The sequence below is a fragment of the Oncorhynchus gorbuscha genome, linkage group LG08 (assembly GCF_021184085.1).
Source record: "Oncorhynchus gorbuscha isolate QuinsamMale2020 ecotype Even-year linkage group LG08, OgorEven_v1.0, whole genome shotgun sequence".
Lineage (NCBI taxonomy): Eukaryota > Metazoa > Chordata > Actinopteri > Salmoniformes > Salmonidae > Oncorhynchus > Oncorhynchus gorbuscha.
In genome coordinates, this window is record NC_060180.1 from 14,794,683 (window position 1) to 14,812,438 (window position 17,756).

General features: G+C 42.5%; 1 protein-coding gene across 2 annotated transcripts in view; it reads left to right on the forward strand.

Annotated features, from left to right (window-relative positions):
* mgmt (O-6-methylguanine-DNA methyltransferase) overlaps positions 1-17,756 on the forward strand; it is a 44,244-nt gene that overhangs the window by 18,706 nt on the left and 7,782 nt on the right. The window contains exon 6 of one of the 2 annotated variants that reach the window (XM_046358594.1): positions 8,865-9,800. The exons of the other annotated variant lie outside the window; for it this stretch is intronic. The gene's annotated coding sequence lies outside the window, so the exon portion shown is untranslated. Of the gene's footprint in view, positions 1-8,864; positions 9,801-17,756 lie in introns of those variants that run through there. 2 annotated transcript variants of the gene reach the window in all.

Here is a 17,756-nt window from a genome sequence, read left to right on the forward strand (position 1 = left end):
TGGACTCACTTACAGCACTGTGCCATCAGAGCACAATTCCAGCCTCGATGTTGAAGCAAGCAGGCAGAAGGCTGTAGACCGTCAGATGAAGAATGCATTTCAGTGTGTGGTTTCACACAGGACTAATGATGCCTGTGGTGGCTACAGGCTACAGTCAGCCCGTAACCAAGGCTGCTGTGACAGAGCCACCAGGGGATCATATTTAAAAGGAGCACACTCTGAAGTGCACTGTAAGCGCCCTCTTTGCTTGTGGCTAAGTCAAGTCTATGTAATAGGCTACACCACACAACAGAGGGAGTAAAAGGTAAACGATACGTTCTATGTATTTAGTCAGAGAGACAGGCTGACAGATTAGCAGATGTGTGAGTAGTTTGGCCGATAAAGTTCAGGGATCAGAGAAAAATGCGTTATGCACTTTGATAACTTATTAGTATCATGCATGTGCAAGTCCTCTGTTTCAGTATCATCCTGGCCATGTGATTCAATGGAATTATAATGGCATTATGGACACCATTAAAAGCGGTTGAGACTACTATTTTATTATCCGCTCTGTTAATCTCTGTGAAACCTCGAATTTTGTCCTAATATTTGCTACTGTGTGTGTGTGTGTGTGTGTGTGTGTGTGTGTGTGTGTGTGTGTGTGTGTGTGTGTGTGTGTGTGTGTGTGTGTGTGTGTGTGTGTGTGTGTGTGTGTGTGTGTGTGTGTGTGTGTGTGTGTGTGTGTGTGTGTGTGTGTGCAGGCATGTGTGTGGGGGTAAAGTGGATGATATTGAGTCTGACTTCATAAATCACCCAGACACTGATAAACTCCCCATACACCCACACACCGCTAATGGGCAACCCTTAAGGAGTGTGGGTGTCTCGTGCAGCGTTTGATTCAACATTTATTAACGCCCTCACACACACACGCGTGCACACACACACTCAAAAGAGCTTCTGGAGGCCCGAGGAAAGGGTCGGTGGCATTCACATCGTTATTACAAGGATGTGACCAAGTCAGGCTGAATTAATCATTGCTGATACTGTTAAGATGTATTTTGGCTTCTGTAACAATATTTCACACCATTCCATTTCATAAGTTATATGCTGTCTCTAATGTAACTCCCTACTTCCCATCTCATATCCTGCCATCCCTCCTCATAACACAGTAATTGTCTGCCCCCACATCAAATACAGACACTCTGTGCTCCAACCTCACAGTCGACCATAGTTACTCCCTATACTAATCCATCACGTACCAGTGTCGTCACAACTCACATCGGCAATTTCTATAAAAGTCCTTCTCTGCTTACCTATCATGCAATATGTACATCAGTCCAGCAGCCTCATTTTACACGGTAGACTTACACATACCGTTTGGTTGTGTATTCTAGTACCTCAACATGTTAGTAGAACTAGAACACAGCACCCAGCAAGAGGCAGTATAATGCCTTTGAGATTCCAGAGTATTACACATGCAGATAAGCATTGACCAACAGACCGATATTATACTGGGTTCCACTGCCCTATCATGTTCCCTCCCCCTCTGTCAGGATGCCTCTCTGAGGCCCTGACACCAAGGCACCATGCAGCCAGACCAGCTTCCACAGCTGCTGCTCCAGCAGTCTAATACACTGCGGATGTAGCTAGGCAGGGGCAAGGCCATGCAGATGTGGTCTGAGTTTGGCAGTGGACACATTGTATCATCTGCAATGTCACACATAATGTTAACCCTTACAGAAAAACCACATGATTTCACATGTGAAAATGTCCATGTTTTGCTTCACATGTGAAATCATGTGATGATATTTCATGAGATTTCACAGGTGATGCCCTCTGCAAACCAAAATAAGTTGTTAGGATGTCATGCAGTTGCAGTGTTTTCAACATGTTGTGCATGTTAATTCACACAGTTTGTATTATTCAAACAGTGATTATTATTCAACATGTCCTTATATGGGATTTGAACTCAGAACCTCGTGGTTCATAGTATCCTGATCTTCCTGCTACACCACCATGTCTGCGTCAATAACTGATTTAACCTGTATTCCTACTCTTTGGACTTTAAAGTAAACCTCAGCTTTCTTTCAAAAAAATACACAAGAAAAACTGTTATATTTATCATAGTGATTCAGGAGTAACATTAAAACAAAACAATACGCCCCAACAACATTAGACAACTATACAGAAAACCCTCAAATTGCTGAAATAAGTCAATTAAAGCAATGATGAGAGAATAGTCAGATTAGCTGATAACTAAAATTGCAGTGCAGATGGCACTCTGTTGCTAAGGGCTGATATGTATTATAGGTATTGAATCTGTAGGGCACTTCAGTGAGTGCTACATACTTTGTGGCGCAGTAGAAAGATCAGCATACTCTAAATCCAGACGGTTGTGAGTTCAAGTCCCAGGTCGGATCATATTGAATAGTCAGCACTAAGTGATCATGTTGAATAAAGACATTCACATGTAAAAATGTGATTTTCACATGTGAAAACAAAAGAGACACGTGAGGTCAGTTGTTCTCATGTGAAACCATATGTTTACATGTATAAAATGTTGAGCTCACCACCTTTTCACATGTGAGTAGGATCAAATATCTTTACCTCTCGTTAATTGCAGATTTACATGTGAAAAACTTTCATGTGAAAATCTTATTTGCATTTTCACATGTGTAAACCTAACTCACGTGGAATTGCCGTTTCATGTGAAAACACTCAAATGTTGTCACGTGTAGTATATGGACACCTGCTCGTCAAACATCTCATTCCAAAATCATGGATATTAATATGGAGTTGGTCCCCCCTTTGCTGCTATAACTGCCTCCACTCTTCTGGGAAGGCTTTTCACTAGATGTTGGAACATTGCTGTGGGGACATGCTTCCTTTCAGCCACAAGAGCATTAGTGAGGTTGGGCGATTAGGCCTGGCTCGCAGTCGGTGTACAATTAGGGCTGTGGCGGTCACGAAATGTCGTCAGCCGGTGATTGTGAAGCAGATAACTGTCGGTCTCACTGTATTTTACTTTTAATTAACATAAACACATTTAGCATGTCCTGCTTTCCACAGCCTACAATCCACTGATGCAGACCTTTGTAACATCTACATTTTTAAAAATCTAATATATCCATGTAATATAGCCTACACATTCACCATAAATCCATTATTTATTTTAGACAGGTCTAAAGATGCATGATTTGAAGAAAATGTAGTCTATTTCAGAAGAAATATGTTAGGTCCTGATGTGGCTATGTCAAATGGCTGTGGGCTACACTAGTTCATTTAGCAGACAAGATTTGCTTAGCATTCCGTGGCATTATTTAATTTTTAATGTATTTATTTAAACTTTATTTAACCAGGAAGGGCTCATTGAGATGTAAAATCTCTTTTCAAGAGCGTCTTGGCCAAGATAGGCATCACCAAGTCATTACAAAAATGACAGACAAACAACATGAAAAACTACAAGTAATCTAGTAAAAACCATAGAATTCACAAGAGTATAACAAAATCAAAAACAGCAAATGAAAAACATTGACAGGTCAGGGAATCAGTCTCAAGATCATTCATCAGTGATGTAAAAATACCAATCGGGACAAGTTGTTCCAGTTTAAATGTCACGTCCTGACCTTAGTTCCTTTTTTATGTCTCTATTTTGGTTTGGTCAGGGCTTGAGTTGGGGTGGGCATTCTATGTTTTGTTCTATGTTTTTTATTTCTGTGTTTGGCCTGGTATGGTTCCCAATCAGAGGCTGCTGTCTATCATTGTCTCTGATTGAGAGCCATACTTAGGTAGCCTGTTCCCACCTGTGTTTGTGGGTAGTTGTTTTGTGTTGTTTCACCTGACAGGAAAGGTTTTGTTTCTTACATTCTCGTTGTTATTTTTGTTTCGTGTTCTGTTATATTAAAATATTAACATGGACACTTACCATGCTGCGTGTTTGTCCAATCTTGACTACTCTTCCTCAGACGAAGAGGAGAATCGTTACATTAAAAGTATTTTCTAAGGCGTTCCAAGACAATGGCGCAGAGTACATAAAAGCCCTTTTACCAAATTCAGTTCGGACATTTGGAAGAGTTAGCAGGATAAAGTCCAGCGAACAAAGAGAGTACCCACCACATTTCTGAACAATAAAAATGCCCAAATAAAAAGTTAGTAAACCCAAAATGGCTTTGTAAATAAAAGTATAGAATGAAGAATTTATAGAATGAAGAATTGTATTCTTCATTCTATATAAAGCTGAATAAAATATAAACATTTTCTCCAAACGATTTGAGGGAGTGCGCACATGTGGCTATTCTGTGTTGAGCGGTTAACAAAGAAATAGGTACCCCTATATACTTAATTTATAGTTATTAATGTGACTTTAGTTGTTCTACAAATTTGGAATATATATGTTTATTTTAAATACATTGTAAGGCTGCATGATGAGACTGATGATTTTTTAAAAGTTTCTTAAAAGGCATGAGCTCTGCTTTGTTGTTTTTTTTGCGCAGGCTGTATACATTTCAATAGTCTCTCATTCACAATTTGACAAGCTCTTGATAATTGCTCGAATTTCACAGCAGCATCCCATTTGTGTCCATAATGCACCCTAAAAGAAATGTATGCCTTTTGCGGCCCGAAGCGCCTCTCACTCACATGGCTCTCCATCACATGATCGGGTCTTTCTCACAGGCTACAAGTGAAGACAGACACATCAGGGACACAAATGCACGCGTCCTTATCCAATTTCAAGGTGCATATCGAAGATATTGGAAGAACTGTCCACATTTACTTTTTGTCAGCCAACAAGATGAGTTGGCCTAACGAACAGCAAAAGCACTAGACTATGTAAATCTATTATCACAATAGTACAAAAGTCTACCTATTTTATTCTCTGCAGTAAATAAATATTTCAAACATAGTCTGGGACAGTTGTGGGATGCAATATATCCCAAATTAATACAGCCACTAGCAACACATCTGAACATTTAGCTTAAAATGTTGATAAACTATTAGGCTATTTCTTCACATTATAAATGCAGCAATGCACACACGGCAGAAGGCTATAAGCGCAGCAATGCACACACGGCAGAAGGCTATAAGCGCAGCAATGCACACACGGCAGAAGGCTATAAGCGCAGCAATGCACACACAGCAGTAGGCTATAATCGCAAATGTTGCATTAGCGGGAAAACACCATGAACAAAAGTGACCGCAAATGCGATTACTCAAGCAAAGCTTTTATTATAAAGGTGCATTTTATTGTGAAAATGATCTTCCCCAAACTTTAACCTCACATGCTGCTTATGTATGCCAGTTAGGCTCTACACCCGTTATAAAGTGGATTAATGTCCTTCATTTTAAGAAGTTATTTGCCCACTTTAGTTGTGATACAAACCTTATCAAAACCTATAGGCCTATGGGCTAGACTACATGAGGTGTGCCACTATGATTCGGAAAAAGTCGAAGAAAAAAAAGCAGTTTCTTAAGCTGGACATTATTCACAAGTGGTATGTAATTCACAAGTGATAGGCTAATATTGTCACCCATCAGACTATTCTTGATTTAATCTTGTCTTTACATATACTAAATCATATATGTGTGACATTTGTTTTGATTTAGAATGGACCGTTATCATGCATCTGTCTCGATACAGGGGCAGTGTAAAAAATGTCATCTATGCACTTAAGTAACGAATGGAGGACAGTTTTCCTGTCATGCCAGCCAGGTATGCTACACTCCTGTTGTAAAGATAAACAATGTACTTAATATTATGAAAGTTAAGAAAGTAGTCCTAGTCTATAGAAAGCTGATGGGATCCTCCTTTTAGTAGAGACCATCACCCTGTTTTCTTGCGCAATTGCATAGCCTATAGAAATGTTGCGCAACATGAGCTCATGGGCTCTCATGAAATGTTTGATTAGATTTTCGATTACATTTGCATTGATGTCAGGATGATTAGCGGGACAATAGAGTGCTGAGTACCAGGCAGTTAGTAAGTTTTGTAGGCTACTAATGACCATCAGCAGCATCAGAGCTTGGAGAAGCCTAGTTACGTGACTAAACGGTCACGTGGTTTTGACTTCCTTCATGACTCGTGACCACCAGTGTGGCGTTAATACTTAACAGACCTAGTTACAATTCATCCCAAAGGTGTTCGATGGGGTTGAGGTCAGGGCTCTGTGCAGGCCAGTCAAGTTCTTCCACACTGATCTCGGCCATGGAAACCCATTTCATGAAGCTCCCGACAAACAGTTCTTGGAACTCGGTAGTGAGTGTTGCGACTGAGGACAGACTATTTTTACTCGCTACGTTTTACTCGCTTCAGCACTCGGTTGTTCCGTTCTGTGAGCTTGCGTGGCCTACTACTTCGCGGCTGAGCCGTTGTTGCTGCTAGATGTTTCCACTTCACAATAACAGCACTTACAGTTGACCGGGGCAGCTCTAGCAGGTCAGAAATTTTACGAACTGAGTTGTTGAAAAGGTGTTATCCAATGACGGTGCCACGTAGAAAATCACTGACTTCTTCAAATAAGGCTATTCTATTGCCAATGTATGTCTATGGAGATTACATGGCTGTGTGCTGTCAGCAACGGGTGTGACTGAAATAGCCAAATCCACTCATTTGAAGGGGTGTCCACAAACGTTTGTATATGTGAAATTATGCATCTTCATGTTGTCACATTGATTTCATCACAGGAGATCATGTTTTCACATGTGTAGTTTCATGTTATCATTAACTTCACATAAGATCACAAGATTTTTTCCATAAGGGAATCTCCAAAAAGTAGCATATAGTCCAGAACACTCAGACTTGTGTTTGTGTGGGAGTGTCCGTGTGAACTTGTGAACGTGTGTGATGCTGTATGCACTGCAGGGAGAGACATGGGCTGAGTGTGACTGAGTGTGTGTATTCCTTCACGTATTATTAACCTACGACTACAGCCTAGTTTTTAGAGAGTGGGAACCAGAGTGTCTCAGAAAGTGCAGGTCTAGCCTTGTTCTGTTGACGAAGGGGCGGCACTTCAGAGGCTCCAGGACCCCTCCAGGACCCCCTGGCACCAGTCTCCCCAGTCCCCCAGACAGATTGGGAGCATCTGGGCTCCGTCAGCACCTCTGGCCCCCGCAGACTGCGATCTATATGACGAGTCTGGGACAGGAGTGGACTGGATCAGGGAGAGGGAAAATAAGAGCCTTGGTGCCAAATACTGTCTGCAGCCTTGTGAGAAATACACTTTACCTATTAGAAGTTCTGTATGACTCGAGAAGGTGCACTGTAGATATTGACCAATGTCTAGTGTCTTGTTTTTCTGTAATTCTATCAGTTTAATTATATTTTAAATTGAAGTGGGGGTATCTATGGCATCTGGATGTAATATACAAGTCTGTCTGAATGTAGTAGTAGTCAATAACATTAGTGTGTTACAAATTGGATTCCATGTTCATATAAATACTCATGCAGGTCTACTGTATGTGTCAAGCTCTGGACTCATCCAGAGATAATTGTTGATCAGTTATATGTGTTTGATTGGTGGAGCTGGAGTTTCCTCTTACAGGAAAGCTTTCTCTGACTAGTCATGATTAATTATTATCCATTTATAAGAAATACACCTGGCCCAATCAAACATGACAATATGTAACAACTCAGTATCTTTAAAATGTTTGAGATATTTTATTTAAAATAATATAGATGTGATTATTTTATTATGATTGATGATTTATATTTAAGTCAACCTGCCATGCCACTACAAAAGCCTGTGGGTTGGAATTGAATCTGACACATACACAGTTCTGCGTGTTAGGTAATTTGTTGACGAAGGGCCAAATTCATTTATGGAACAGCAGTATTGGCAGGCCTGGACACTCTGCTAAAAAGCAACGATAATCACAGAGGTTTGGCGCGGTGTTGACGTTTATTGTCATGAATCTTGTCCTGGAGGCAGTACTGAGGAATTTCTCCTTAGATAGGCCAGCTGCGAAGGGAAAATTGGCTATCGTGTAAAAATGTATGGATTTTTTTGTTGTTGTTGCTTTTTTCAGGTTAGGTTTCAAATCAGATTTTACGACGTGCTCGCTGGTGACCACGAAAGCCTCCAGAACAAGATGCATGATGAAAAACGCCAACCTGCGTGTGACAAGGACTCTTCAGGAAAGGCCCTAACACGCAGGCTTTTGTTGGCCATCGCTCTGTTAGGTGGAGACGTCTTCATAAGGCCATGAAGGATAGTATTTTCTGTAGCGTGTAGACAATTTATGAGACATGTTCTTTTAGAGGATGTAAATTATAATGTTTTTATAGTGCCCTAGTTTTTTTGAGTGAATGGGGGGGAATTACATGCCGGGTGCTGAGAAAGGTTTTAAGGCTGAACAGTAAGATACAGGTAAGGGTCCAGGCACATACTCTGGGGAGTTCAGGGATATGGGGTAAGAGTATTTGAACAATTTTGTGTCAGTTGATCGAGGACCCTGTCTCAAGCTTCCTAATCACTGTTCAGGTTTCTTTAAAACACACTGTTAATGATCCTCATTGACAGTCAAACTGGTGCTGTCACCCCCCTAGGACACACAGCTCTCAGACCCTGCCTGTTTGTCACAGTGTCTCCCACTCAGTGTCGACTGTAAGACCATGGCTGGTAGACAGTTAGTGGTTTGTACGGCGGTTCTGACTGAAAATGTCACGCTTCCTGTTGCTTTGCAGCTGCCACCTCTGCTACTTCCATTACTTTCTATAATATGCAGATGTTGTAACAACATTCCCAGACAAGGGGACTACAATAACTCTGTGTGATTCATGCAATGTTTCAGAGGCCCGTCAATTTCTGAAGGGGCACAATTAAAGGGAGAAATACAGTACCAGGTTTTTCACAGGCGCTGAAATTTGATTTTTTTTTCTTTCTTTCTAGGAGTACTGTTTCATAAGGGTTCAGAAATCCACCCAATTTTTACAGCCCTTTTCCTGAGTTGAGCTGTTCTGTGAGTCTTTGTGCGGCAAACCTGTCGCGACCCTCAGCGGATATGGAAATGGGGTAAGGTTTTATGGGCCAAAAGGAATGGACACAGTCAAGCTCAGGGGGCATGAATATTGGATGTTATTTCTGGTCTCTTTTTATGTAATCCATTGCCAATACATTATTAATAGATGATATCATATCCAGAACTAGTGGACAAAGCACTACTGAGGGGTACTATGAAGGGAGTTCTATGTGTCAGAGTATGGCATAAAAATGCAGTTGAAGTGATATTATTTTATCACTGTCGTCTCTCACTTTCTGACCTGGGTTTCTGTACTATGACTGTTCTTGGTTGAATGTGCTTTATGGAAGAAAAATATAGTAAATCCTGCATATGTGGGTCTAAAATACACTAGGTCATTAATATAGTATCAAATAATTTTTTACCATTAGGATACTTTTTCAAGCAGACCAGATTGCAGATAGACAGACCAGTGGTCACCCATGTGAACACATAATTTTATGTCAAGTTAATGTGATAACATGACAACATGTGAAGCAACATGTAAAAACAACATGGGGATGCAACATTTAATTTCTCAAAATGTTGTATGATGGTACACTGGAGGTTTGTGTCTAGTTGTGGTGAAAATACGATAAATCTACAACCAGTTACTGTGTTTTAACACCTAAATTAAGGTGTTAATGTTAAAGGACAGTATGCTGATGTATGTTGATTAGTCGCGACTCAACCTCACTTAGGATTTTAACTCACAATCTTTTGGTTGTTAGCTACCTGAAGTTCCTCCTGCGCCACCATGTCTGTACATTTATTGCCAAGAATATGTTTCTGCACTTTGCCGAAAGAAACCGTAAAAATAAAGTAAATATATACGACAACTTCAAGGTGTTATTTTTATAAAATGACAGTATGCTGCTGTATTCTGATTTCAATGCTGTACAATCTTCTAAAATGTTGCACTGTGACCACACTTGGGACTCAGCCTTACCTGGGATTTGAACTCGCAACCTCTTATCAACCTGAAATTTCCTGCTACAGTATCAGATTGTAAAACAGATATGGCCACAGAGTTATTGGCAAGAATGCATTTCTGCACTATGCTGAAAGCTGCCCAGAATCAAGTAAATAATTGTCCAATTATCACCACCAGCGTAACATCAACGTAAATCTAACAGTGCTCAAGGACACTTGATGAGCAGTGGTATTCAAACTTTTTCAGCAGGGACCTGTCACATCTACTCCCACTCCCCCTCTCCGGCGCTCGATGTCACCGGTCTACTAACCACCGGTCCTGGCAACCCATCATTACACATACCTGGCAAACTTCACCGAGAGCTCCAAGGTTGCCACGGTCCTTACCCTGCTGACCGGATGGGCATTGGAGTGGGCTACAACCACCTGGGATAGAAGAGAAGAGGAGCTGGGTTTCTATGAGAGATTCCTGGCATTGTTCAGGACGGTCTTCGATCATCCTCCAGAGGGTAGAAAGGGAGGCGAGCTACTCTTCCAGCTCTGGCAGGATGGCCAAACTGCTGCTCAGTGCGCCCTCACCTTTCACACTGTGGCAGCCTGAGGTGGGTGGATTGAGCGGGCGCTCTGCACTCTATTCCACAGTGGTGTGCGCGAGGAGGTCCAGCTGGAGTTGGCATGTCGGGATGACAACGTATCCTTGAACGCTCTCATCTCGACCATCCATCTGGATAACTTTCTTCGGGAGCACCAGTGTCCACCTCGCCACTTGCCTCTCTCCTTTGGCTGTCCTGAGGCAGAGCCTGAACCCATGGAGGTAGGGGCCACACACCTCTCCGCGACAGAGCAGCGTCGCGAGAGACTGCTGGGGCTCTGTCTCTATTGCGGCCAGGAGCAGCACCAGTTTCAGCGGTCTCCGGTGGGCCCTAACCCAGGGTCCACTAGAGAAGAGGGGTGGACACGTGACATTACATCTCCCAGGGTAGAAGTTATCATCGTTTTCCGCCAAATCCTTTCTGGTTCCTATTTCACTGGCTGGCTGTCCCTCAAGTGTTGTCTCTACAGCTCTAGTGGACTCTGGTGCCGTTGGGAGCTTAATCGACCAGGCCCTCGCCTCCTCCCTTAACTTAACCTCATACCCCGCTCTTCTCTCATTTTCCTGTCCATGCCCTAGATACGCGACCATTGGCATCTGGCACAATTACGTGCATCACCGCACCACTCACCCTCACTGTGGGACCCATACACCAGGAAACCTCCCCTTCATCACCACCTCACCTGTACACAAGGTAATCCTCCAACTTCTGTGGCTCCAGCGTCACAACCCCATCATATCATGGTCGAGCATGAAAATCACTGCCTGGAACCGGATTGTCAGAGGATCTGCTTCCCCATACCCTGTGGTTCCACGCCGGTTGAGAGTCCTGTAAGTGCCCAACAGCCCATCAATCGGTCCTCCCGTATCGTTGGCCCCGTGTTTTGGGACATAGATGGGAACCCACTCCTGCCACCTGCCCTCCAGAACGCATCTACGTCCCCACGGGGGTGAGAGATCGGCTGTTGACCTGGGCACATACATCCCTTGCTGCTGGACACCCAGGTATCACCTGCACCATTCAATCCCTCTCCAAGAAGTACTGGTGGCCCACCTTGGCGCAGGACGTCACCCACTATGTCAACTCATGCTTCTTATGTACCCAATCCAAATCTCCCCGGCACGCTCCAGCATGGAAACTCCTTCCCGTGCCTCAGCGGCCTTGGTCCAATCTGTCCATAGATTTTGTTACTGATCTTCCCCTGTCTGATGGTTTCACCACTGTTATGGTTGTTGTGGACAGATTTTCCAAATCTTGCTGTTTTATCCCCCTCTCTGGTCTCCTTACCGTTCTCAAGGTCGCTGAGGCACTGTTATAGCAGGCCTTCCAACAGTGACTAGGCAACATAATCTATAATAGACAGTAGCAGCAGCCTATGTGGCAAATGTGGTGTGTGCGTAGGTGTGTGTTGGGATGTCAGTGGAAGTACTGCATGTGTGCCCGCAGGGTCAGTGTACGAGACAAAAAAAAGGTCAAGTCTTTGACAATATCGTCTGACACCGCCTGGTATAGAGGTCTTGGATGGCAGGGAGCTTGGCCCCAGTGAAGTACTGGGCCGTACTCACCACTCTCTGTAACACCATGCAGTCGCATGCCTTGCAGTTGCTGTACCAAGTGGTGATGCAACCAGTCAATATGCTCTCAATGGTGCAGATGTACAACTTTTTGAGGCTCTGAGGGCCAATGCCAAATCTTTTCAGCCTCCTGAGGGGGAAGAGGCACTAATGTGCCCTCTTCACAACTATATGTGTGGACCATGTTAATTCGTTAGTGATGTGGACACCGAGGAACTTGAAGCTCTCAATCTGCCCCATTGATGTGGATGGGAGGCGTGCTCGCCCCTCTGTTTCCTGTAGTCCACGATCAGCTCCTTTGAATATCACTGACATAGGGTATAGAGTACCAGTCCCCACACACCAACACAGTCGTGAAAAAGGTATGACAATGCCTTAGGAGGCTGAAAATATTTGGCTGCACCATTGAGAGCATCTTGACTGACTGCATCAATGGTTAGAATACGTGGACAATTACAAATACCTAGGTGTCTGGTTAGACTGTAAACTCTCCTTCCAGACCCACATCAAACATCTCCAATCCAAAGTTAAATCTAGAATTGGCTTCCTATTTTGCAACAAAGCATCCTTCACTCATGCTGCCAAACATACCCTTGTAAAACTGAATATCCTACCATACCTCCACTTCGGCGATGTCATTTACAAAATAGCCTCCAATAGCCTACTCAACAAATTGGATGCAGTCTATCACAGTGCCATCCGTTTTGTCACCAAAGCCCGATATACTACCCACCATTGTGACCTGTGCGCTCTCATTGGCTGGCCCTCGCCAAACCCACTGGCTCCAGGTCATCTACAAGACCCTTCTAGGTAAAGTCCCCCCTTATCTCCGCTCGCTGGTCACCATAGCATCACCCACCTGTAGCACGCGCTCCAGCAGGTATATCTCTGGTCACCCCCAAAACAAATTATTTCTTTGGCCGCCTCTCCTTCCAGTTCTCTGCTGCCAATGACTGGAACAAACTACAAAAATCTCTGAAACTGGAAACACTTATCTCCCTCACTATCTTTAAGCACCAGCTGTCAGAGCAGCTCACAGATTACTGCACCTGTACATAGCCCATCTATAATTTAGCCCAAACGACTACATCTTTCCCTGTATTTTTTATTTTTTATTTTTTTTGCTCCGTTGCACCCCATTACTTTTATTTATACTTTGCACATTCTTCCACTGCAAATCTACCATTCCAGTGTTTTACTTGCTATATTGTATTTACTTTGCCACCATGGCCTTTTTTGCCTTTACCTCCCTTATCTCACCTAATTTGCTCACATCTTATATAGACTTGTTTCTACTGTATTATTGACTGTATGTTTGTTTTACTCCATGTGTAACTCTGTGTCGTTGTACGTGTCGAACTGCTTTGCTTTATCTTGGCCAGGTCGCAATTGTAAATGAGAACTTGTTCTCAACTTGCGTACCTGGTTAAATAAAGGTGAAATAAATAAATAAATCTGACCACAAGACGCTACAGAGGGTAGTGCGTATGGCCCAGTACATCACTGGGGCCCAGCTCCCTGCCATCCAAGACCTCTATACCAGGCGGTGTAAAATGAAGTCATAGACTGTTCTCTCTGCTGTTGATTGGCAAGCAGTACCGATGCACCAAGTCTGGAACCAACAGGACCTTTAACAGCTTCTACCCCCAAGCCATAAGACTGATAAATAGTTCACCAAATATCTACCCAGACTATCTGCATTGACCCTTTTTGCTCATTCCATACACTGCTGCTGTTTATTATCTATCATGTTGCCTAGTCACTTTACCCCAACCTAAATATACATATCTACCTAAATGACCTAGTACCCCTGCACATCGACTCGACACTGCTACCCTGTGTATATAGCCACGGTACCGTTACTCATTGTGTGTTTATTCGTCATTTTATTATTTTTTCAATCATTTTTCTATTTTTCTCTCTGCGTTTTTGGGAAGAGCATGTAAGTAAGCATTTCACTGTTAGTCTACACCTGTTGTTTATAAAGCATGTGACAAATACAATTTAATTGATTGATTGATAGAATAACACTGTGAACTTGTGAAGATTATGATAATGGTGACATCACCAGGTGGTAAATTAATGAATAGACCAATAAGTTTTCCCCGCCCAACTCCAACCACTCCCAGGAAAATTCTTGCTTGAGAAATGTATCTTTGCTAAGAAGCGGTTTTTGTTTATTTTTGACCATATTAATTGAAAACAATCACAGTAATAAAAAACAGCTGCATTAGACCATTTAATGTTACTTCTGAATCACAATGATAAATACTACTTTTTCTTGAGTGTATTTTTTACAAAACTGAGATTGACTTTGAAGTCAAAGTGTAGGAATACAGGTGAAATCAGTCATTTACATATACAGTGGGGCAAAAAAGTATTTAGTCAGCCACCAATTGTGCAAGTTCTCCCACTTAAAAAGATGAGGCCTGTAATTTTCATCATAGGTACACTTCAACTATGACAGACAAATTGAGGGAAAAAAATCCAGAAAATCACATTGTATGATTTTTTATGAATGTATTTGCAAATTATGGTGGAAAATAAGTATTTGGTCAATAACAAAAGTTTATCTCAATACTTTGTTAAATACCCTTTGTTGGCACTGACAGAGGTCAAATGTTTTCTGTAAGTCTTCACAAGGTTTTCACACACTGTTGCTGGTATTTTGGCCCATTCCTCCATGCAGATCTCCTCTAGAGCAGTGATGTTTTGGGGCTGTTGCTCGGAAACACAGACTTTCAACTCCCTCCAAAGATTTTCTATGGGGTTGAGATCTGGAGACTGGCTAAGCCACTCCAGGACCTTGAAATGCTTCTTACGAAGCCACTCCTTCGTTGCCCGGGCAGTGTGTTTGGGATCATTGTCATGCTGAAAGACCCAGCCACGTTTCATCTTCAATGCCCTTGCTGATGGAAGGAGGTTTTCACTCAAAATCTCACGATATATGGCCCCATTCATTCTTTCCTTTACACGGATCAGTCGTCCTGGTCCCTTTGCAGAAAAACATCCCCAAAGCATGATGTTTCCACTCCCATGCTTCACAGTAGGTATGGTGTTCTTTGGATGCAACTCAGCATTCTTTGTCCTCCAAACACGACGAGTTGAGTTTTTACCAAAAAGTTATATTTTGGTTTCATCTGACCATATGACATTCTCCCAATCTTCTTCTGGATCATCCAAATGCTCTCTAGCAAACTTCAGACGGGCCTGGACATGTACTGGCTTAGGCAGGGGGACACGTCTGGCACTGCAGGATTTGGGTCCCTGGCGGCGTAGTCTGTTACTTTGGTCCCAGCAGGTCATTCCCTAGGTCCCCGCGTGTGGTTCTGGGATTTTTGCTCACCGATTTTTGCTCACTGATTTTTGTGATAATTTTGACCCCACGGGGTGAGAACTTGCGTGGAGCCCCAGATCGAGGGAGATTATCAGTGCTCTTGTATGTCTTCCATTTCCTAATAATTGCTCCCACAGTTGATTTCTTCAAACCAAGCTGCTTACCTATTGCAGATTCAGGCTTCCCAGTTGGTGCAGGTCTACAATATTGTTTCTGGTGTCGTTTGACAGCTCTCTGGTCTTGGCCATAGTGGAGTTTGGAGTGTGACTATTTGAGGTTGTGGACAGGTGTCTTTTATACTGATATCAAGTTCAAACAGGTGCCATTAATACAGATAACGAGTGGAGGACAGAGGAGCCTCTTAAAGAAGAAGTTACAGGTCTGTGAGAGCCAGAAATCTTGCTTGTTTGTAGGTGACCAAATACTTATTTTCCACCATAATTTGCAAATAAATTCATAAAAAATCCTACAAAGTGATTTTCTGGATTGTTTTTTTCTCATTTTGTCTGTCATAGTTCAAGTGTACCTATGATGAAAATTACTGGCCTCTCATCTTGTTAAGTAGGAGAACTTGCACAATTGGTGGCTGGCTAAATACTTTTTGCCCCACTGTGCATGGTGGCGTAGCAGGAAGAATGATGGAATTCTGTGAACCAAGAGGTTGTGAGTTCAAATCTCAGGTTGAATAATAATTACTGTATAAATGAACATCTTGATATTGTACACATGAGGCTACAAAGCCATTACATCAGTACCCCTGAACGTGAACATATATGCACCTGAATATGTGTAAGGTAATATTCTCTTTTAAGGTCAGTTTGAATTGTTTTTCCTCATGGGAAACTGTGGATTGATAAAGACTGAACAAAACCCCTTTTCTGAATGCTTGTCCTCTATGGCCTCAATGAAGGTTTCATTCCTTTATATTGTCCAGCCCAATTCCCAGCATGCACAGCCATTGTGACTCTTTCAACTGGATCTCTCCATTGACTGGCTCATTGTCCAGGCAGGCTTTTGTGTGGCACTATCACTGGAGTGCAATCTTTCACCTGAACACTATAGGAACATTGCAGTGATATGGCCAGGTATAACATCTGAGGCAACCACATCTGAGAGGAATAAAGGAATGGTAGAGACAAAATATCTAGAACAACAGGTGCTGTGTCAGTAGTAGCAAATTAAATAGTCAGTTCATAAACATTGAATAGATATATTCAAAGTTACCTTCTTATTTGTGTAATGAAGAGGGGGTATTTTAAAATGTAACAATATGTGAGCTGTTAAGATTTCTCTCCTTTGACAGATAACCACTACTGAGGAAAGCCTAGATAAGAGTAGCAACATACTGTATGGATGTGGTGAGCCTTGGCCTCCTTTGATTGCATGACCTTTTGACCCCAGCCTGTGTTGGAGAGTGTGGGTGTCTGACAGGCCCTGGTTATAGGGCGTTATTGACTCAGGATTTATAAATATTGAATGCACACATTAAGAGCATGGTGGAGGGCGGCCAGGCCATTAGAGTTCTCCAATAAAGAGGCTCTCACTATGATTGAGTGTTGTGGCTATGGACTGGCTTTTGGTACAGAGAGAGCCTGGTTTGATTTCCAAGCATTAGTATATTCCTGCCTGGCATTACTGGGCATGCACCAAAATGTTTGTTATCCTACTATTAAAGGTCTCAGATGCACATTAAATCATTGTTCATTGATAGACATAGATAAGGGATGGGAAACTGGCGACCCCCCTTTTGTAGGCCAGTCGGGGTCTCAATTTACTGTTGAGAGTTAGATTAAAGTGCAATTTCGACCCATGAGCCACTGCGGCCCCTATGATGATTTTTTTTGAGGCCCCACCCCCATCAAAGTTTCCCATCCCAGACATACTGTAAATATAACACTTAATGTATGCTAGGACTAGAAATGATAACAAATGTTCATATGGAATAGATGGATGAAGTTTTTCCTTTCAACTAGGTTTTTACATTTTTGAAGAGAGAAAAGGCCAGAAACAGATAACACTACATCAGGAAGCAGGTATGTGACTATTGTTATCAGACACGTCAGATTAACGAGGGAATCTTTTGACGCACACAGCGATCGCAGCGGAAAATTGTATCATTCTCTGGTGTATCTGACCTCACACTATCAGCATCACCTGCATTATCTTATGTGCCATGACATCTATGCATTCCGCTGGCATAATAAGCTGGGATTTGCTGATTCCTGCTCAACTTGCATTCACTTAAACGTGATTATAGGGTGAGATGGTCATGGACACTGTTGCCTTGATGAGAAATTGACATTTTGTGACCTGGTGTCCAGGACCACTCAGAAAGCCAGATAAGAT